A 22,766-nucleotide genomic window follows, 5' to 3' on the forward strand; every position below is an offset into this window, starting at 1 on the left:
CCATGATTTGATTTTCCTAAAGAAACTATAAAAATCATATTTATATCTAACTATCTGTATACATTCTTATTTATTTAGAAGAGATTCTTACAAATTGATTTGCTGAATCAAGGCACATTTTACACATATTGCCAAATTGATTAGTTTTCTGGGCAATCTACTTGGTTGATTATAAATACCAGTGTAGCTTCCTGAACTTTATTTTTTCACACCATGTCACTGATCGGCTCTGCAAGTTATCATTCCCAGTTCAAATGACCAGCTCACACAAACATGCCTGACATTGACCCACATATATAATCACACAACAAAAGCTGCAAAGTATATCGTGTTTTCACACTAATTAGCATGGAAAGGTGGTGATGTCTTTTTCTCATTTTTACCACATCAAGTTTTCAACACCTTTCTTGCAATGTAACATGTATATGCCAACCTATGTGAACCATGGCAACTAGAGAGAGGAAACTAAATGGAGGAGAGAGGGGAAGAAGGAAAAGAAGAATATTCATTAAGATGTCTACCACCACATCCTCTACATTCCTAAAATCTTTAACGAAAAGCATTAACGGTTTTTTTTAAACCTTGAACGTGAATTACGGTCTATTTCCTCCAGGTTGGTCCTCTGAAAGGGCAAGTTGCCCTTTGGTGGTGAGGACTCAGAGCCCAGGAGGAAAGGAAGGCCCCGTGTCTTGTTCCACACCTTAAAGCTTTGTGAACAAATTTGATCAGATCAATTAAGTTTCCCATATGGAACCTGATGAAAAAGCTTGTGAGGCCCACCTCACATTATATTATAGTTCACTATGAAGATTACTATTAAATTGAGGAGTTATGGTCAAGATCAACTGGTATATCTGCTTGGGTTTGGTATTCTCCAGAAATGATTAAAATTTTACATTTTTAAGTAGTTTTTCTTTCAGTTATTTCAAAAGCTACTTTCACTAGAATGTTGGAACACAGTTACACTTAATGTTCGGCTATGAGCAGAGAAGTCTAAGTCATGACCTGTCCACGTTCCTATGACCAGAGCATCATCGATCAGATCTACCCAGAACAAAGCCAAGACGGTGGAAAAATGACCATTAGCATAGCTACGTCTGAAAATACAGGCTAAAATGCAGTTTCACTACATACAGACAAACACACTGAATGCATTTGGTTATTTTAAAATCACAAATGTTCTAATTTTCCATTTGTTTCATAGCTACCTCTGTGGACTAGGGCCAATGGCGCTAACTAGATCCACGGAATAATTTGGCAACAGTTTCCCACTGGGCACAATTGTTCTTCAAGTTGCCAATAGCAAAATTGACAATTTAGTAATCTCTCCTCTGTCTCCTCATGCAGCAGCCAATGACTAGGAGAAAGAGATATCTGCATAACTGGTGAGGGGCATAAGATGTGAAGGCAGGAGGAGCTGGGGTTGGTGCTGCAAAAGTAGAAATCACAGGCTGGAGGAAAGAAAGGGCAGCGGGAGTTGTTAGGTGCTGACCCCCTCCAGGCACTGCACTCAATGCTTTAGACCCAACCTTGTCAGTCTTCATCCTCCCCCATTTTACAGATTATAAAATAAATGCTCAGAGATGAGTCACTTCTAGATGTTTACACAGTCAGTCAATAGGTGTTTGAAGGAGAGTCTTTGTGTTTTTCTTATGCCAAATATTAAACCCTTTCTTCCACCACAATCTTGAGATCTTAAAACAGTAAAGTTCAATACCAGCCTAGATATAGCTAGGCCGAGCTGGAGCTGTTTTAAATACAAATATCAATATCAATGATGACAGCAATAGTAATAATAATAATAATAATAGACATACACGGAGCACTGATTATATCCCAGGCACTGGGGCAGACACTGAATATGCTGCTTCAGTTAAGACAGAGTAGGCTATGCTGCAATAAGAAGATGTCATCACAATTTTCAGTGGCTTAAAATGACAAAGGCTTATTTTTCACTCACACTGTGCGTCCATTTTGGGTTGGCCAGGGACTGGGCCCCACATCATTTTTTCTGCCTGGCAGAGGGAGCAGAAGAACTTGTCAAACTACATACTATTTCTTAAAGCGTTCACTTGTAAGTGACACAAGACCAGGTGTCATGGGCCAAAGCACAATCAAAAGGCCATGCCTAATTTCAAGGGGAGTGTACTATGCCTGGAGGCAGGATCGCATATATTAGGTGGCAGCATCAATGACCACTTTTTACACATTGTAACCATTAACTCCTGACCAACTATTCTACAGAGAGAAAGTGAGGCACCCAGAGCTGTAGGGACTAATAGATCTCACACAGCTATCATCGGGAGAGCTTGGCCCTGGCTCCAGTCTGCCCTCTTTACCATCACACATTTCAGTCTCTCTAGCTATGGCTGAGGTACTAGACACTGCACTCGACATTTTCATGATTTATATGCATTTCCAATCATATCCATTATATTCTCCCAATCCTGCAGGTTTTATTCATTGTGTTTCATCAATGAGGATCATGACCCTCACCATGAGGACAATGGAGATGGTTAACTTAGTCCACCCTCATAAACATGGTCAAAATTAGAACCTTAATTTGCCTGACCCTAAAGCCTATGTTCTTTGGCTTTATCCCTGGGAGACTTAGAGCTGCCCTGAATTTAGTAAATATTAATTAAGTGCATACACTGCAGAAGATACATGAACTTCAAATCTCTCTCATGTTGGCTCCTGGCTGGGCAGTGACATCTGAAAGCAGTAGGCTCTCTGGAAAAACAAGTAAAGGAGAGACTGAAATGGGTGAAAACTTTTGGAAGTTGTGATATATACTGTCAAAGTTCTTTCAAGAAAGAGAACTTGTTTTACTTTGATGGAGTTTCAAAGCATGGCAGGCTCTCTGGCTTTTTCTTATTGAAAAACGTCTTTTTTTTCTCTCTTTTTAGAGGAATTTTAAAAATACTATTCTCATCTTATTCTGAAGAAACAAAGTAGAGTAATATCAACCAATAGTAATTATCTAGAAAAACTAAAAACAGCCATAAACAGCACATTTTTATCTTAAGTATACATAAATAATTCATTTAGAAAGGTTGACTATATAAATAACATTTGAAAATTATTTTTTTCGTGTTCCGTGCATGTGCCACATATGTGTGTCCACCGATAGCAACTTCAATTTTTCCAGACTCTAAGACATAAGACCATGGCATTGTGAAAAATGAAATAGCAATGTAAAATTAAATTTGAGAAACTTAGTTAGAACAACTTGATTATTAAAAAGTGGATTTTTCTGGCAATGCATACGTCATTTTAAAAAAGAATAAATTATTTTAAAGGAATACGAAAAAAGAAAAGAAAAAAGAAGTGACTCGACACAAGGCAATCACCAGCCCATAAGACACCTCCATGATAATTAGAAATAGTCACTCCTTCCTCAATACAAGTTACTTCTATCTTTTGAAATATGTTCATAACGCATTGATCTTGTCAGAATAAAACCCTCTACTGCCCTCTGCTGGGGAATCTTTGTAAAATGCATGCATGTCTAGGGTAACTATTTTGTGTTTGGTACTCCTAAGGATGTGCGCTAAACTGTAGTGTTGTCTCTTGCTGGTTTCAATTTGCATTTCCCTGGTGACTAATGATGTTGGTCAATTTTTATATAAACATTGATCATTTGAATAATGCCCTTTTGTGAAGTGCTGGTTCAAATGTTTTCCCAAATCTTTCAATTGAGAGTTTCTTATTTATGTGTAGAGCACATTATATAATCTAGATTGGGAGCCTTTATCTGTTGTGTGATTGAAATATTCTTTCCCACTCTGTGACTTATAATTTCATTATTTTAATGTTATAGATCAAGCCAGATATGTTCACAAATTTAATGTAGTCTGATTTATCGATCTGTTTTAATGTTTGAAGCTTTTTGTATAGTATTTAATAAATCTTTTCCTAATGCAACAACGTTAATGTGCTCAATAAGAATATATTCTAAAATGTTTACTGTTTACCTTTCACATTTGGATTTAAAATCAATGTGCACATTGTTTTGTGTGTGTGTATATAAGGAGTCTAATAAGGGTCAAGTTTTATTTTTTCCACATGATACTTTAATTGACTTATCACTATTATTAAAACAACTGCTCTTTCTGCATTTCTATACACTAATAACAAAGTATCAGAAAGAGCGATTAAGAAAACAATCCCATTTATAATTGGCTCAAAATAATAAAATACCTAGGAATAAATTTAACTAAGGAGGTGAAAGATCTGTACACTGAAAACTATAAGACATTGATGAAAGAAATTACAGAGGACACAAATAAATGAAAAGACATTCAGTGCTCATGGGTTGGAAGAATTAATATTGTTAAAATGTCCATGCTACACAAAACAATCTACAGATTCAATGCAACCCCTGTCAAAATTCCAATAGCACTTTTCACAGAAATAGAACAAACAATCCTAAAACTTGTATGGAACGACAGAAGGCCCCAAATAGCCAAAGCAATTTTGAGAAAGGAGAACAAAGCTCAACACATCAAGCTCTCTGATTTCAAACTATGTTACAAAGTTCATAGTAATTAAAACAGTATAGTACTGGCATAAAAATAGACACATAAATCAATGGAACAGAATAGAATGCCCAGAAATAAATCCATGCATAAATGGTGGATTAATTTATGACAAAGTAGCCATGAATATACAACAGAGAAAAGACAGTCTCTTCAATAAGCAGTGTTGGGAAAACTGGACAACCACATGAAAAAGAATGAAACTGGGTAACCCTCTTACACCATATACAAAAATTAAGTCAAAATGGATGAAAGACTTGAATGTAAGAACTGAAAAGATAAAACTTCTAGTAAGAAAACACAGGCAGTAAGCTCCTTGACATCATCTTGGTGATTCACTGTTTGGCTCTGACTCCAAAAGCAAAGGCAACAAAAGCAGAAAAAACAAAACAAAACAAGTGGGACTACATCAAACTAAAAACCTTCTTCACAGAAAAGAAAATCATCAACAAAATAAAATGTGAACCCACAGAATGGGAGAAAATATTTGCAAATTACACATATTATAAGAAGTTAATATCCAAAATATATAAAGAACTCAAGCAACTCAATAGCAAAAACACAATTTGATTAAAAAATGGGCATATCTGAATAGATATGTTCTAAAGAAGATATCCAGATGGTCAACAGACACAGGCAAAGATGCTCAACATCACTAATCATCAGGGAAATGCAAATCAAAACCACAATGAGATATCACCTCACAGAATGGCTGTTATCAAAAGGACAAGAAATAACAAGTGTTGGTGAGGATGTGGAGAAAAGGGAACCTCTGTGCACTGTTAGTGGGAAATGTAAATTGGAGCAGCCACTATGGAAAACAGTATGTATGTTCCTCAAAAAATTAAAAACAACTACCGTATGATCCAGCAACTCCACTTATGGATATTTATCCAAAGAAAATGAGAACATTAACTCAAAAAGATATATGCACCTGCATGTTCCTTGCAGCATTATTTACAACAGTCAAAAACAGAAACAACCTAAGTGCCCATTGATGGACAAATGGATAAAGAAAATGCAGTATACATACAACGGAATATTATTCAGCCATAAAGAAGAATGGAATCTTGCCATTTGCATCAACATGGATGGACCTTGAGGGCATTATGCTGAGTGAAATAAGTCAGACAGAGAAAGATAGATACCGTATGATCTCACTTGAATGTGGAATATAAAAAAAAAAATAACAACCTCACAGATATAGAGAACTGATTGGTGGTTGCCAGAAGCCGGTGCAGGGTTGGGCAAAACGGGTTAAGAGAGTCAAAAGGTACAAACTTCCAATTATAAAGTAAGTAAGTTATGGGGATATAATGTACAACAGGGTGACTATAGTTAATAATGTTGCATTTCATATTTGAAAGTTGCTAAGAGAGTAAATCATAGTTCTCATCACAAGAAAAATAAATCTGTAGCTATGTATGGTTATGGATGTTAGGTTTATTGTGGTAATGATTTCTCAATATACAAAAAATATCAATCATTACATTATACACCTGAAACTAATACAATGTTGTATGTCAATTATACCTCAACAAAAACAAAAAGTGACAGTTCTTTCTTCATTGCTCTGCAGTGCCACCTTTGTCCCAATCAAATGTGTGTGTGACTATTTTTATACTTCTTTTAGGTTCAGTTGGTCTCTTTGTCTATACTTTTGTCCATACCACACAATCCTGTTTAACATATTCAGTATTGACTTGTTTAGTCACGACCCTTTGAATTTCCATATAAATTTTAAAATCAGCTTACACGTTTTTACAAAATTAGCAAGCAAACATACAGGCAGTTTATTGTGATTGAATTAAATCAACATATCAATTAGGGAAGAACTGATTTCTTTACAAAATTGAGTCATTGTCTCCTGCTCCACATACACACACACTTTATGTTTTACAATTTTAAGTGAGGAGGTTTTGCACATTTGTTCTTATTGATTTCTTGATAACTGATTTTTTCTATATTGTTTTTTAAATGTAATCTTTTTAAAAATTGATTTTATAATTATTGCTAATGAAAAGAAATATAATTGAATTTTCTATATTGACTTTGCTTTTGGCAATCTTGTTAAATTTGTTATCTGTAGAGTCTTTTGGGTTTTTTATATGTGCAATCACATTTTCTGGCAATAATAAGAGCTTCATCAATACTTCTTTCCAACCCTTATATATAATAAACATTTTAATTTTGGAATAATTTTAGATTTAGAGAAAAGCTGCAAGCATAATGCAGAGATTTCCTATCCAGTTTTCCCTTAAGTTACCATCTTTCATAACCCTGGTGCATTTGTCAAAACTAAGAAACTGGGGCCACCTGGTTGCGTAGTAGTAAAGTTGGTGTGCTCTGTTTCAGTGGCCTGAGATTCATGGGTTTGGAACCCAGGCTTGTACCTACACAACACTCACCAAGCCATGCTATGGCAGTGTCTCACATATAGAATAGTGGAAAGTTTGTGCATATGTTAGCTCAGGTACAATCTTCCTCAAGCAAAAAGAGGAAGATTGGCAACAGATATTAGCTCAGGATCAATCTTCTTCACCAAAAAAAAACAAAAACAAAAACAAAAGACAAAAAACTAAGAAACCAATAGTTCACTGCTATTGACTAACATGCAGAATTTATTCAGATTCCACCAGTTTTTGCATCAGTTCTTTTTCTGTTCCTAGAAATAATCTAGGGTATCACATTACGCTTGATCATAATGTTTCTTCAGTTGGGGTTATGAGTTTTTGGAAAGAATTCCACAGAGGTTAAGTTCCCCCCACATCACATCATGTCAAGAGTACATGATATTAACATGAACTACCACTGGTGATGTTGACCTTGGTGTTTGGTTAAGGTAGTGTTTTCTAGGTTTCTTCTCTGTAAAGTTATCTTTCTCCCTCTTGAATACTAATTCTTTGGACACGAATCTCTAAGTTCAGTCCACACTCAAGGTAGAGGATGGTGATGGGCATTAAGGTCTACTTCCTGGAGGAGACAGTAGCTATTTTCATTATCTGAAACGGTTCTGAAAAGATTTATCCCTTCTCCTTCATTCATTTGCTTATTTATTTTATCATGTATTTATAGTGATGTAGATTCATGTATATTTATTGTATACTTTGGGCTGTAATTCAACTGTGCTCTTTCTTTTATTTCAGATGGGCATTTATCTCTCTTTGACAAGCCCCCATCTTTTTACATTTGGAACATTTCCTTGCATTCTAGCACTACCAGATGCTCCATGCAACCCTTGTGTCTTTCATGGTTCTCATTCATCTCAGTGCACAGGCTAGCACCTCCAGCATGATGCTGAATATCAGTGGTAATAGTGAGCTTTTATTCTTAATGTCAGAGTAGGCTCTTAAAATATTTTTTATTAAATATGAAATAGCTTTCATCTGATTAAGAAAGTTTCCTCTATTTCTGAATTGTTGATAGTTTCTTTTTAAATCATGACTAGATGGTTCAAATTTTAAAAATGATATTAACAGTTTTCTCTTAACATATAGAATTACGTTAATTAGTTTTCACTTGTTAAATCAACCTTGAATTCTTAAAGAAACCCAACCTAGGCATATATTTTACTTCGTGTATATGTCACTAGATTCTATTTACTAGTTTCTCCATTTTGATTTATTTTTGAACCATGTTCATGAGAGGGATTTTTTTCTTTCAAGAGTTCAGAGTAACTTTTAAATTTGATATAACTTATCAGGGATATAATTTTGACCAGGTTTCTTTATGACAAAATATTTACAGATTCAATTTCATGAGTGATTCTAGGACCGTGAAGATTTTATGTTTCTTTTTGGATTGGTTTTAATAAATCATATTTTCTAAGAATTTATCTATTTTTCAAGATTTTGACAAATTTTTCATAACATTTACTAGTTTACAATATTTCCTTTTAACATGAACGCACATGCAAAATTATTTTTAAATAAATTGCAGAGATCTTTTGGCCACTCAGTTAATTCAACTGAGAATATTGTTTTCTATTTGGTTATTTCCTTTCCATGCTGACTTATAGCCTGTTAGATACTTTTTTTATATTGGCCTTCCCTGAAAAGCCTATTTCAAATAATGTCTCCCATCTCTTGCCAAGCTCTATATTTCCTTACTCGCTTTATTTATCTTTATGGGACTTACTAAATTCGGAAGTTTATTAATATATTTACTCATTTATTTATTATTGTCTGTCTCTCCAATGAAAGAAGGCTAGCATCTGTTTTGTTTCCTACAGTTTTCCTAGTAACTAGTACAGTACCTGGCACATAATTGGCATTCAATAAGGATTTGTTGGGTGAATGAATTTATTTGTAGCAGATAGGTATATATTCTGGATATACTAATCTGAATATACTAAGCCCTTGTCAGTTATATCACACGTATCTAATCTCTGTAGGTTTATTGTGCCTTTTGCTGTACAGATGTGTTTGCTTGTAATAGTGTCAAATTAATAAATGATTTCTTTTATGATTCCTACTTTAATAAATTTGTCCCTATCCTGAAAACTAAAAATATTGTTGTCTGTTTCTGGTGAGTTGTATACTTATCTCTCATATAATAAACTTATTTATTCCTAACAATGCTTTTTACCTTATGCTTTATTTTGCTTGATGTTAATATTACCACAGGGGTTTTCCTTTGGTTAGAAATATCTGCTATATATTTTCCATCTTTTTCCTTTAATATTTTTGTTTCTTTATATTATATGCATGTTTACTCTGGAAAACATTTTTTCAGCCATTAATATTCCAATCCGAGTATGTCTGTCTTTTTTTTATCATCTGTTTTATGCTCTTTCTTTACCCTCATCAGTGAGGGAGTGATTCCTGCATTAGATTATGGAAAAGGGCAGACACATGAGACCTATACTCATTAACAGAGTGAACAAGCAGTGGCTTTGGGAGGCAGACTATGTAGTAACAAGAGGCTGAGATGGCACCTGCTTCCTGTGTCTGGTACCAGAATAAGGAGGGTTATTTGTCTCGAGAATCTTCCACAGGGGCAGAGTGGATAGACAGACTTGCAACTAGGCTATTTGAGATCCTTCACATTTTCGATGTTAAGATGGTACGTATTATTAATTTTAGGTCTTACATCAAACATCTTTTGTTTGTTTACATTTATTATATTTACCAAATATTTAGATTTGTCTCAATCATTTTATTGTATGCTACATATTTCCCTAGGTTTTCTGTTTTTGTTTTTTAATGTCTTTTGCCAGATAAGTATAGATTTTGTCTATTTAAAAAATGTCCTTTTATATTTTAATAGATATATTTTACCATTTAGTCTTAAGTCAATTGGTTAACCAGAGCAATTCAAGGACCTTAGAACCCATGACCTCTGATCACTCCTCTCCAGCTTCCATTTTGTTCAAATAAGGTGTTTCAACTCCATTTTGTTTATATATCCCCAGTTATTGATGTTTGTATGATAACTGCCATTACTGTATACCTTCATTCTGCTAGGATGGATCTTTTGCAGTCCTGGATGGTGGAGCTTTCCCATCACAGCTGGTTTGTGTGTGCTTCTGCTAGATATGTCTTGAGGATACAGTGATGTCCATCCTGACACAACTTCAGGAATTTCAGGCTTATTGTCCCTGAGGCTGACAGTGCCACCAGCAGACAGCCCTCAGTTCTCAGCTCATGACACTTTCCTAGAGCATCCAGAGACTGGTCATCTTAGTATTTTAAAGTCCTCACTACTTGCCCTACTCAGAATAATTTCTAAGGGCCATCCAATCTTTTTAACTCACTGTAGAATTGACTGAGGTTTGAACTTTTGTTTTGCTTCATCCTGCCTTCTTCCCCTCGCTTCCATGTGAAGGTTCCAAGAGCACTCTCTAATAAACCTCCTGCATGTTAATTTTTTTCTCAGAGTCTGTTTCCCACAGTGCCCCAGTGGTTTGCCAGCAAGGGAGCAATTTCTTAGCTTGTGTACTCCAGACCATAAGGAGAGCATAAATTCAGGCACAAATACACTGGAAGTTCCCTAAATATTCTTAGGGGAGACCTTGTTTTATCACCTAGAACCTGGGATCAGACAGACAGTCTTTCTGTTGTTTCTTGAAACCTGTGGGAGTTTGACAGTTTTTCTATCCCCTTGCTTCCTTGTGTATGTGTGTACGGGAGTGGTCAGTGTATTAGACCACACTTACTAGGTCTAACTTCTGCCTGATGCAACCCAAAGCACCAACTCCTGCCATAAGGTGAAAGCATCCATGGGGTCCACTCATGTGCTTACAGTTCTGGTTTGCAGTTTCATCTTAAACTTTAGCCCTAGGGATTTATTTCTTTTGCTTGGAGCTCAGCTATCCATTTGAAAACAGTACCCAGGATTTGTAATTGTTTTGTACTAGGGAGATATTAAATTATCTGATGTACCCTATTGTTGGGGCAGAATATTTTCTCATTATAAATGATATGAGATTTTGTTTATACATTGTTTTTAGTGAGTTTCGTTTACAAGAATCACCCTTTCAGAGGTTTAGCTTTGTATGAAAAGCTACATTGATACATTGAGGGTCCAAATCTTCAAAGCATAGAATCTCAAGCCCTGTAGCCACAGAAAGTCTTCCAAGTGCAGAGACACCCTTACTGATAGTGCCTGAGCAGCTAATATGCCCATCTAAGAGAGGTCTGTTGGGCTGAAAGTGCTATCTACTAAAGAAATCAGGTCTTTGGGTTCATAAGGAAGTCTCGCTAGACTGTATATTTACATCTTTTTCTTTTTACCCCTCTAACTCTAGAATCTGGCTTAGGGCCTAGAGTCCATGGGGGCTCAACCTATATATTTTGATGAATAAATTTAAAAAGTGATTTTCCTCATTCTGCACTTTCTTCCAAAGAGTGAAGAGAAAATAGACAAGTAAGTTTGTTGTAATAAAACTGACTATATTACATATTGTTTTTCCACCATATGGAGGAGTAAGAGCACTGCAGTCACCATCAGCGCTGTCAGCTGATGGCTTTACTGTCACCAGTGGGGAAATTTAAATCCTTGAAAACAGGAGAGCATCACACTTTATACCTGGTTCTGTCTGAGCCTTGGTACAGCACAGAAGTGGCTGCCCATGACCTAGCCCAGAACTCTCCAGGACATCCTGCATGAGTAATGACCTTCCAGCTCGTAATGAGTGATACTTCTCAAGTGGACCCTAGGATATTTTTCTTTAACTTTCAAAGACTTGAAAGTAAAGTTCCCCTCAATTACTGTACTTCACAATGAATGTCTTTCTCTGCTAGCTGAAGAGTTTCTTTGCACTAAAGAATTTTGTTTTGCACTAAAAGATTATATTGAACTAAAGAATTACATTGGAGTAAATGTAAATGCTCAGTCCAGATGCAGTTGGGCTCGTTTAAGATAAAATGCTCGTATTTTAAAAATTAAATTTCCAATTTATTTTAAGGAGTGATGCAGAGTTCTATCCATCTGTCCTTGAATGAAGATGATTAGCAGGGAAGTGGGTATAATTCCTCAAAGTGGAATAATTCTTTGAGGTCATTGAAGGGAAACTCTCACTTTATACAAATATTGACGTTGTAATAAATTGGAAAGCATGTGCTTTGCATGGGAAGACAAAACTTAATTTGAAACCAGGGCGGTCCCTCCTCACTTTTCTCTATTCTTAGCCCAACTCTGCCATCAATAATTCTTTTTTCTTCCATCATGATATATCTGACGTGTCCTGTGCTTCACACTAAATCATTACTGGCTGATAATACCTTGATCTGATACTACTTTCCTGTTGAATGTTCAGGAGACATTTGGCAATATAACGTGCTATCAAAAATAAACTAATTTGAAATAGAGATTTCTTGGGCATTGTGTAAGCTATTGCATAGGGTCAAAACAGATGATTTGGTTTGATTTTCTTCCCAAAGCTCCTCAAGCCAGAAAGCCAATAATCTACCTGTGAAGTCAGTGCCCATGTGGTCCATAGATGGATTACCCCATGACTGATGTCGTGGAAAGGTTTTATTTCATATCACCCACCAGTAATTTGAATCTCCCTCAATCTTTGGATGGAGATTGAGCATCCCTAATTAGCATACAGTCTATTTCTATTGAACACAAACAGACTAAGTAAGCATTTAAAAATCTGATCTTGGTAACATTGGTAATTCTAGGAATAACGACCAATGTTTATAAACTATAAAATTGCCTTGAATTTATCAGATTGACTTGCTTTTCACCATAGCATTCTAGAACACAGGCTGGATCAAGGATTTTTCTCTGGCAGACTCTACCAAATTTTAGGAGAGGGAATACAGAAATGCAAAAACAAAACACAAATCATAAGTTAACCTGAAATTGGAGGGGCCGAACTCTCCATCAGGAGCTTGTGAGTCTGTGCCCATTGTCACCTTGGCAAATCCACACTCTGTTCCTCTTCTTTCCTTTCTTCCTCCGTGTCTTCTCTGGATGATAGAATAACATAAGAACCTATTCCTATGTTCTGCTCCCTCCTGCCTCTGGTCCCACAGGCAGCTCCCTCTTAGCCATCAGACACATGCCCCTGCTCTCTTTACCTGGTCTAGCTCCCTTCACACGTCATTTTTGTACCTGTTTCCATTTGCTCTCTCAGTCCCTGGAACCTGGATTTCACGGATATCTCTAACTCAGTAGTCACTATTATTTCTTCCATGAAAGTGAAGCTACGTAATGACCCCTCTTTACCCTAATCCCTCCTGGAGATCCTCGCTCTGCTGTCCTGACACATTCTTGGCCTCTGAAGAAAGTTTGTCTTCTTACCTTTTCAGATTTCCCTTTTCCCTCCCACCAGATAAAAGAAGTCCCTCCACCCTTGCCGTCTTTGAAACACTCTCCTCAACATGGGATCCTCTGGGTTCACCTCTGCTCCTGTTTTCCAGCAGGAGCAACAGGCTGACACTTTCCAATCTTGTTCTCCAGCTGCAAGGTTTCATCCAAGTTTGAGATCTTTTTTCTAACATTTTGTAATTCATCCTGCTCTCACTTCTAATTCTACATGTCCATAACAAAGTTGTCTCCAAAATACTCCCCTCTTAACACACTTTTCATACATTTTAGTATTATTCTCCTAGAACAAATTTTAAATGTCTTACATGAATACTTATTAGTTAAATTTTGTTATTCTGGTATAAATTTTGGATTTTTTTTTTTACTTTGATACAATCAGTTGTTGATAAGAATCAAAATTTTACCATATACTATTTACTCTTAGGCAAGGCACTTGACCTCTGGCTCTCATATTTCTTATCTATAGAGCAGGTATTCAGAATTGCAATGGACCAGTGTCTTTTTTGTGACTCCCAGTGTCCCCCTTTTTGAGCAAAAGTGTCTAGAGTAGTTATCCTATCCTGTCACACAATTGTATGTTGAGTGTATGTATGGAGATAACTTGTTTCTTTACTTTCACAGATCTGCAGATCAAGAAAAACTGTATGCAGAAGCTAGCTACATTTGAGGAATTACACACAAGGATCCTCATGCCCACATGGGACAGAGTTAGATAATGAGATCCTGGGCTTTGAGCTGATGCTGTAATAGGATGAGACTTCGGAGAACTTTGAGAAGAGTGAGTATGTTCTTCTCCCGGGAGGGACATGTATCCCAGGGACTTAACAGCAGATTGTGGTAGGCAATCTCTCAGATGACCCTTGTTGATTCCTACCTTCTGGTGTTCATGTCCATGTGTAATCCTCTCCCCCAAATATTTAGCAGGACCTAGTGACACACTTAGAACATAAAGACTAGAGCAGTAGTGAGGAGACATTTCTGAGGTTAAGTTACAAAAAGACCATGGCTTCTGTCTCTTTCTCCTTCTCTCTCACTCTGTCTGAGGGAAGCCATCTGCTGAATTGTGTTTCCTTATGATGAGGCCCACAGAAGTGGCCTTGGCCAATAGCCATCAAGGACCTGAGCCCCTCAGCCCAAAACCTGAGAAGAACTGGATCCTGGCAGAAGCTATATGAGTGAGTTTGGAAGTGGATCCTTGCTCAGTCAAGCCTTTTGACCAGACTATAATCCCACCTGACATCTTGATGGTAGGATATAAGAGATTGACATGGAAAATGCCTCCAAGCCTTGTCCACATTCCACAGAAACTGTGTAATTAACAACTAGTGTGTGTGTGTGTGTGTGTGTGTGAGGAAGATTGGCCTTGAGCTAACATCTGTTGCCAATCTTCCTCTTTTTGCTCAAGGGAAATTGTTGCTGAGCTAACATTGGTGCCAATCTTCCTCCATTTTATGTGGGATGCTGCCACAGTGTGGTGCTAGCTCTGCACCTGGGATCTGAACCTGCAAACCTTGGGCCCCCTTGGCCCCTGAGGATGCAGATGCAAATTATGTTTACAATAGTGTCCACACTTCATTGCCAACACTCAGGTAACACAGCTAATGATTCCACTGGACTCTAAATGAAGAAGTATTGAATGCTGAGCTTGCAAATGAAATGTTATAAAATATCAAAATTGTGACAGGCATCACCATTCTCCTTGGTCTCTAACTTAAAATTTGGGACTTAGCATGGATAATCCTTCATCATTCCTTTCAAACATCTAATTGGATATCATCATCGGGATTTTTCTAAACAGTTGTTTGAATGTTTTCTTATTAGCGATACCTATAATAGACTCTCATTACATGACCTTAAGTAAAAAAGAGATCAATGAGCACCTGTTAAGTACAAGGCACTACTCCTGATGTTTATAGAGGGAAAGGATGGAGTTATCTAGTCTCAGTGCTTGGGCAAGTGGTAATAAATTAAGGATGAGAAGACATTACACAAGTGCATCTAATACCAGGCAGATGATGTCAAAGCCACAGAGAGATACCAGTATGGTGACATGAGATTTGAAACCAGAGAGGCTTCTGAGCTAGTCAAGAGGATCAGGGAAGACATCTAGAAGATATCACCCACAACAGCTCAGAGCCCTTGTGAGCTCCTCCCCCACCAGTGAATGACTCTGCAGCCTCAGGTGAAAGGGATCCAGTAGTTCAGAGGATGGCTCTCCTGAGGCCATGTATTCTTTCCTGTTGACACTCAGTACAGTCAGTTGGCCTCAGGGTTCCTTTTCACCCATCTGGCCCAAATCATTCTTTGGCTTTGAAGTTCTGATTCCAATTGTTCTTGCAATTGGAAAATTTTTATAATGAATTGTTTTTGTCTCTAGGAGAAAGTCTAAAGGAATTTGTCTCTATGGTGGTTTTATTCCCTGTACTTTAGGGGAAATGTCAGGAGTAGTTAAAGAATGCATGTTTTTAGTACTTTTTATATAAAATCTATATAGCTTACGAATTTTATGTATGTTGGGGAGCAAAGAGGGTCTTATTATGGCCCTTAGAGTATGGGAGAGCAAAAAATGAGAAAAATACCAGAATTTTCCTTCTTGGCCTCTATGGAAACTCTCTTTGCAATGTGGGTTGTCATGGTAATAGGAAGGGCTGTGGAATTATGAGACTTGGAGATCATTAAATTCATTATGAATGCTGTTTCTTTCAGTTAAACTTGGTGTGGGGTATACTTGACTCCCAGAAGAAATTTGGGACATCATGAGGTTAATAAGTTCTTCTAAGACTAGTCTTCTGTCTATTATCATGGAGTTTTAGGACTAAAGAACCGTGGGAAGTCATAGCTGATGGGATAGATTTTGGCAGCAGTGTGAATAATGGTGCCATGTTGGAAAAGAGTGGATTAGAGTGAGGATAGGGATTTAAAGATATATTGAAGGGCAATAAGACATTATAATTTTTGGAACAGGGTTGTGAGATGAATGGAATTGAACCAAACATTAGAAAAAAATAATTAATTAATGGCTCAGATTGCAGTGAGCAGAGTGAGCCCATTGTTCGGTAACATGAATAACCCTTTGAATCCTATGGACCGTGATATTTTCCTCTTACTCTAACTGCTAGGAAGCTGGGGATGGGATTTATATTCTCAGCTCTAGCAATTGTCCAGGACCTGAGTAGGATATTTGTTGGTACTATTTTACCACTTTCTGGCTTTAGCTTGCTTTTCCTATACTAATTGTCTTTCCTGTAATTTTTCTTACAAAAATTTTTCCATCTTTAATGAGATATAATTGAAATATAACCTTGTGTAAGTTTGAGGTATACAATGTGTTGATTTGATGCTCATATATATTGTGCAATGATTACCACAATAAGATTAGTTACCAGATCCTTCACTTCAAATTCCTGCAAATTGTTGTTATGGTTGTTCTTGTTATGGTGAGAACAATCCCGTTTACAACAACAACAAAAACAGTAAAATATTTAGGAATAAATTTAACCAAGGAAGTGAAAGATCTATAAAGACAAAGCTATAAGACACTGATGAAGAAAATAAGAAAGACACAGATAACTGGAAAGACATCCATATTCATCAACTAGAAGTGTTAATATTGTTAAAGAGGTCCATAGTGCCCAAAGCTATCTATAGATTCAATGCAATATATATATAATGTATATTATACATATATGATGTGATATATATAAAATGTATAATGCTATATATGTATATATATATCTCCCATGATTTTTCTGAAAATTTTTTACTGAATTTCAAATCCTTGTTTAAATAAGCTGGTGGTATAAAATGTTTACATTAAAAAAGGCCTCTCAATTTTGTTGAGCTAAGTTATTTTTTCATTTTGATGAAAATTAAAATCTTCTTTCCTTTAAATTGGCATATGCGAGTCCTACTCTGGGCTTTTCTACTTAAGGATTTATTTTCTAATTCAGGACATCATTTGCCACATATGATCATCTTTTGTAAGTTAAATATCCTACATTTGTTCATTGGCTTTGAGAAATGTCCTCCAAACATAGTGTTCCTGTAATGAAATACGCATACATTTTCATGAAATGTATGTCTTTCATAAGTGTGCTGTGACCTCCAGCCATACGGTGGCAATTCCCTGTTACCCCTTTGTCACTTCAGCTCCTCTGCACCAGCACCTCCCCTCACCGTCTGTTGCCCAAATATTTGCATCCTTCAAAGGCAGTCTGCTAACTGGCATTTCTCCCACCCAGTCTCCTGCCCTCTCCTGTTCTGTCCAGTCAAAATCCCATAATGATATGGAATGCTAAGACAACCATAGAATTGCAGTCTGATCCCAGATCTTGAAATGTCATGTAAAGCCAGAGAACACTGATTCCCACTCTTTCAAAATAAGAAAAGCCAAATTCATCACACTAGTATTTTGTATCTGTGGACCACAGGGTATGGAAATTAAACCATCTATCTTTAACACCCCTGTGTGAGTAGAAAAGCAAATCTCAGAGACCAGAGTAAGCATCTGCCTCGTTCAGGGAGGGACAAAGTCCTCCACTAGCCTTCCGGTCAGGCCACTTCCAGACTCAGACATTTCTCCATAGGCATCTTTGGCAAAAGGCATTTCAAGATCATTTTCTTTCAAATATGCATAGAATTGGCTTGAAAAGACCCAAACAGTTTATATTTAGTAAAGCAAAGAAAGAGCAATGTGTAAAAAGAGAGAATGTGACATAGTGAAAACACAAGGGGCTTGGACATCAACAGCCCCTGGAATTGGTGCTGACACAGTCTAAGCTGAGGGTCTCAGTTTCACTCTGTGAAAATATGAGTAATAATTTATTTCAACAATTATTTAAAAAATTAAACGACACAATGCATATCAAAATAATCAGAAAATGTTACAACAGTGCAAGATCTCATAGGTTATGATTCTTGTGCACATGCTTGTTATTACAAATAGTGAATTATGCTCTGAAGTCTGGAGAGGTGCTTCTAGCCTGGTTTCCCTAACCCTATTACTTTTATGAGATGATAAAATAGGAATGTATCTTATCTGTTAGGATCTAGAATTAAATCAGAAATTGATGCTCACAGGATTTAGTTGTCCGTATAAAAGGTGAATGTGAGCTTTAATGATAACCATACACGTAAACAAGTTCATCTGAAACATCCCACCATCCTTGCACATTTATTGTGTATATAGGTCTTTTTGTTTCTGTGATGGTTAATTTCATGTGTCAAATTGGCTACATCATGCTACCCAGACATTTGGTGAAACACTGGTGTGGATGTTGCTTTGAAGGTATTTTTTTAGATGAAACTAATCTTTAAATTAGTAGACTCTGAGTAAAGTTGATTACCCTTCATAACATAGCTTGGCCTCATCCAATCAGTCAAAAGCCTTAAGAGGAAACATTCTGAGATTCCCTGGGAAAGAGGGAATTCTGCCTCCAGAATGGTTTTAGACTTGAGCCGCAACTCTCCCCTGGATGTCCACCTGCCAGCCAGCCCTGCAGATTTTGGACTTGCCCATATAGTCATGTCCTATACAGTCGTGTGAGCCAATTCCTTAAATAAATCTATTATATGTATGCGCATATCCCATTGATTCTGTTTCTCTGCAGAATCTTGACTACAAGAGTTTGCTTCCTCCCTCCATCCTCCTTCCCAAGGACAGCAGAGACTAGACTCAGGGCAGAGAAAGCCACTGGGAAACAAGAAATAGTCCCTCTGTCTCTGTCTCTCTCTCTGTCTCTCTCTCTGCCTATCTACTCAGCTCCTCCCTGATGGTAGCATATTTTCCCCGCTCTTCAGACTAACTACTGAAGCTACCTGGTGGTTCAAAGGGTACCAGGATGCATTACATGCCTCTTTCTCCTCTCTCTTTCTTTCCCAACCCCATCCAGTTACTGGTGGGAGAGCGACTTATCTTGAGGCACATAGTCAGGTGGATACCCTGTGATAATCACCTTGTGAGATGACAGTCCATGTGCACACATGATGCTGAGCACTGGTTCTACCAGGAGACAGCAAGATCAGACCCCACTCCAAGGCTGGCCAAGCCTCCTATCTGTGTCTCACAGACCTAAGAATGTTCAGACTTCCAGTAGATGAAAATAAATTCTTGATCTAATTTATATTTATTAAAATATTTCTTTCATTTGTCAACTTGATCCTTTTGATTTCAAGCATAACAGACTATCATGTCACTCATAATCACTATCATTGTACACTGAGAAAAGTAACATGTCAGCAAAATTCATGGTCAGACTTTCTCTTCCCCGTGACAATGGCTTCCTGGTGCTGCAGGTCAAATGCATGTGGAAATAAGGGCATTAGCCCTAACACGCTCACCACTGACAGCCCACTGGAAGATAAATTGATCATAAATTACTCTGAATTTATTTTTAAATAGATTATATGAGAATAAAGTGTAGCCATCACTTACTTACACTGTTGGCATATTAGTAAATGATAATTCCTCCTCTTCCTTTTCTTTTTCTGTGTTCATTTCTAAGTTTTAAAGTGTTGTCTCATTCATTTGAAGTTCTACCTTAAACTAATTGTCTGCATTCCTCCACTCACTCACTCGATAAACAGCTGTGAAGAGCCTGCCCTTTTCCAGGTACTGTTCTAGCAACTGGTCTCCATCTCTCCAAAAAGGCCAAGCCTCCTCGCTTCTTGCAACTGACATTCTAGCTGATCAAGGGAGTGCTGTGCAGTCAGAGAAGAACCAATACACCTAAAAGAGAGGATGTAAGAAGGTAATGAGTGTTATCAAAAAGAAAGAAGGAAAGAAGAGGTGGAATAAAGTGGTGTGTGGGATGGATATGAAACAGTGTCAAGGTGGGCCTACCTGAAAAGATGATGTCAAGTCAAGACTTGAAGTCAAGGATGTGAATGAAAGTTACCTAGTGGAAAGATGGTCCAGGAACAGGGAGCAGCAGGTGCAAAGCTCCTGAGGCTGGAGAGGAGGTACAGAGTTCCAGGAATTGTGAGGAGCAGGTATGGCTCTGCTGAGGAGGGTAGGCACTAACAGGAAATGAATTCAGAGAGGTGCAGGGAAGGACAGATCCTGCAGGACCCAATGGGTCTGTGGCTTTACTCCCAGGGGAAATAGGAGTCAAGGCTTCAAACACTGGTAAAACTTTTTGCCAGGACTTTTATAATTGTCAGAAGAGTGTGCATCTTTCGCTTTATTGCAAGAAAAGCAGTAAATTCTCCACATCTATGTGAAGGGTACATATCCCATGGTGTTTTCCTGAACGAAACCTGAGATTTTTGGCATGAGTTGAGAGTGGGAAGAGCTATTTCACTAAATCTGTACAAGACATTTGGTATCATTGTTTGGTATCCATAGAACAGTATGTGAAACAACTGGGGAAACAGTATCATTTCTTCACCTAGGATTAAAACAGCAGGACAACGCAGAAGGGCCAGACTTGAATCATGGGTGAGCATGTCCGGATGTCTCAGAAAGAGAAAAACTAAGAAGAGAGAGAGAGGAGGAGCCTTTAAATTAAAATTAACCATAACGTATAGACTGTATTTGAATTTGGATTCAGGCAACTATGTAATAAAAATGTTTTGAGAGTTATAGGGATGTAAACACAGACTGGATATCTGATGGCATTCAGGAATTATTAACTATTTTATTGATGTGTTTATGTTTTTATAGAAGAACCCCTATCGTCTAGAGATTCATAATGAAATATCTACAAATGAAATGACATGGTATCAAGAATTAGCTTCAAAATAATCCAAGGAGGCTGAGAAGGAGAAAAAGCAGATGCAGATTAAACACAACTATCCATGAATTGACCATTGCTGAAGCTCGGTGTAGAGTGTATCAAAGTTAATTTCATTATATTTTCTTCTTTTGGATATGTATGGCACTTTCTATAATGACAAAGTGAAAATAAAAATCCATCTTTTCCCTCTAATTAATGTTTTTAGGGTCCTCTATGAGAAGACCCCTGATATCGTGAAAATATTCTTCTGTATTATCTTTTAGAAAGTTTATTGTTTTCTTCACATATACATCTAAGTCCACCGATCACAGATTTTGTGTATGGGCTGAGGCACAGGTGAAGTGCTGTTTTTCCATATATATATGTCTAATTGGAAAGCACTGTCTATTGAAAAAATGGCATTGCCCACTGCACTACCACCACCACCTGTCACAGACCTTGTCCTTCTATGGGCAAGTCTGTTCGGGCCCTCCATTCCATCCCCCTCACCTATGTGTCAATCACTCGGATCCCACTGTGTCAATTGCTATAGCTTTACAAAAGCGTCAAAATCCCATAGAGCAAATTGTTCCAGTGTGTTGACCTTTTTCAAAACTGTCTTGTCTACTCTGAGTCCTTTTCATTTCCAAGTGAATTTTAGGCTCAGCTTCTCAAGTTCTACCAAAAGCCCCGTTGCTATTGCACTGAATCTGTAGGTTAATCTAGGGGAAATTGACATATTTACAATAGTAAATAGAATGTGTTCCTCCATTTATTTACATCTTCTCTAATCCATCTCAATGATGTCTCTTAGATGTCATGCACATCTTTTGGTATATTTATTCCTGAGTATTTGATACTGATTGGAATTTGAAAAATACACAATCATTAATATGTATTGTGTTACATAGATCTTCTATTGTGTGAGTTTAGTTAGCTTCATTTTACTAGGAATTTGTCTTTTTCACCTAAATTTTCAAATGTAAGATATAAAGTTGTATATAATATCATCTTACAATTTTAATGTTTTTAAAAATGTTACTGAAATCCTGATTTTTTAATTTCTGCATTGGTTATTTGTATCTTTGCCCCTTTTCCCTCAATCATGCTTACACAGGACATATCAATTTTTTTGGTAATAATATTGGTATTATTCTTTCTTACATATTGTTAGAATTTGCTGGTGAAGTCATCTGGGGTGAGAGACTTTACTAAAGTATTATTTTTAATTGCATGATGCATTTGCTTAATACTCTGAATTATTAAATGTTTTATTTTTTCTTACATCAGTGCTGTTATGTTACATTAAAATTTTGAAAGAAACCTACTTTGGGCCTTATTGAACCTCTCTGTTGTATGCTTTGACAAGAGAGTTTCACCTATTGAGGTATAGGGTAACCATTGAGGTTCAAAACTGGTTCATCTTGAACTAAAAAGGCTGACTTATGGCCTATCAAACATACATTGTACATCTGCTTAACCATGAAAGTAAAGGATACACTCTCTTAAGATAAGAATGCATAGTTCCCTTTCTATGGCTTATTGGTTATGGCAGGATTAGTCTCTCTCCTGACATCAGGGTTGTTGACCTGCTAATTTGCAACTAAATGCCTCCTTGAAACTTTGATGAAAATGTATCCTGGGTGTATTTAATGTACATTCTTTGTTCTAAAAAAATATAAGACTGTACTGAAAACTACGCTTCCCCAAATGCTTTCTAAGGCCTTCC

At 37.0% G+C, this 22,766-nt stretch overlaps 1 long non-coding RNA gene across 1 annotated transcript in view; it reads right to left on the reverse strand.

Annotated features, from left to right (window-relative positions):
- The window catches only part of LOC139083514 (uncharacterized), a 67,048-nt gene that overhangs the window by 16,815 nt on the left and 27,467 nt on the right, over positions 1-22,766 (reverse strand). The gene's annotated exons all lie outside the window — the stretch shown is intronic.

Source organism: Equus przewalskii, chromosome 1 (assembly GCF_037783145.1).
Source record: "Equus przewalskii isolate Varuska chromosome 1, EquPr2, whole genome shotgun sequence".
Taxonomy (NCBI): Eukaryota; Metazoa; Chordata; class Mammalia; order Perissodactyla; family Equidae; genus Equus; species Equus przewalskii.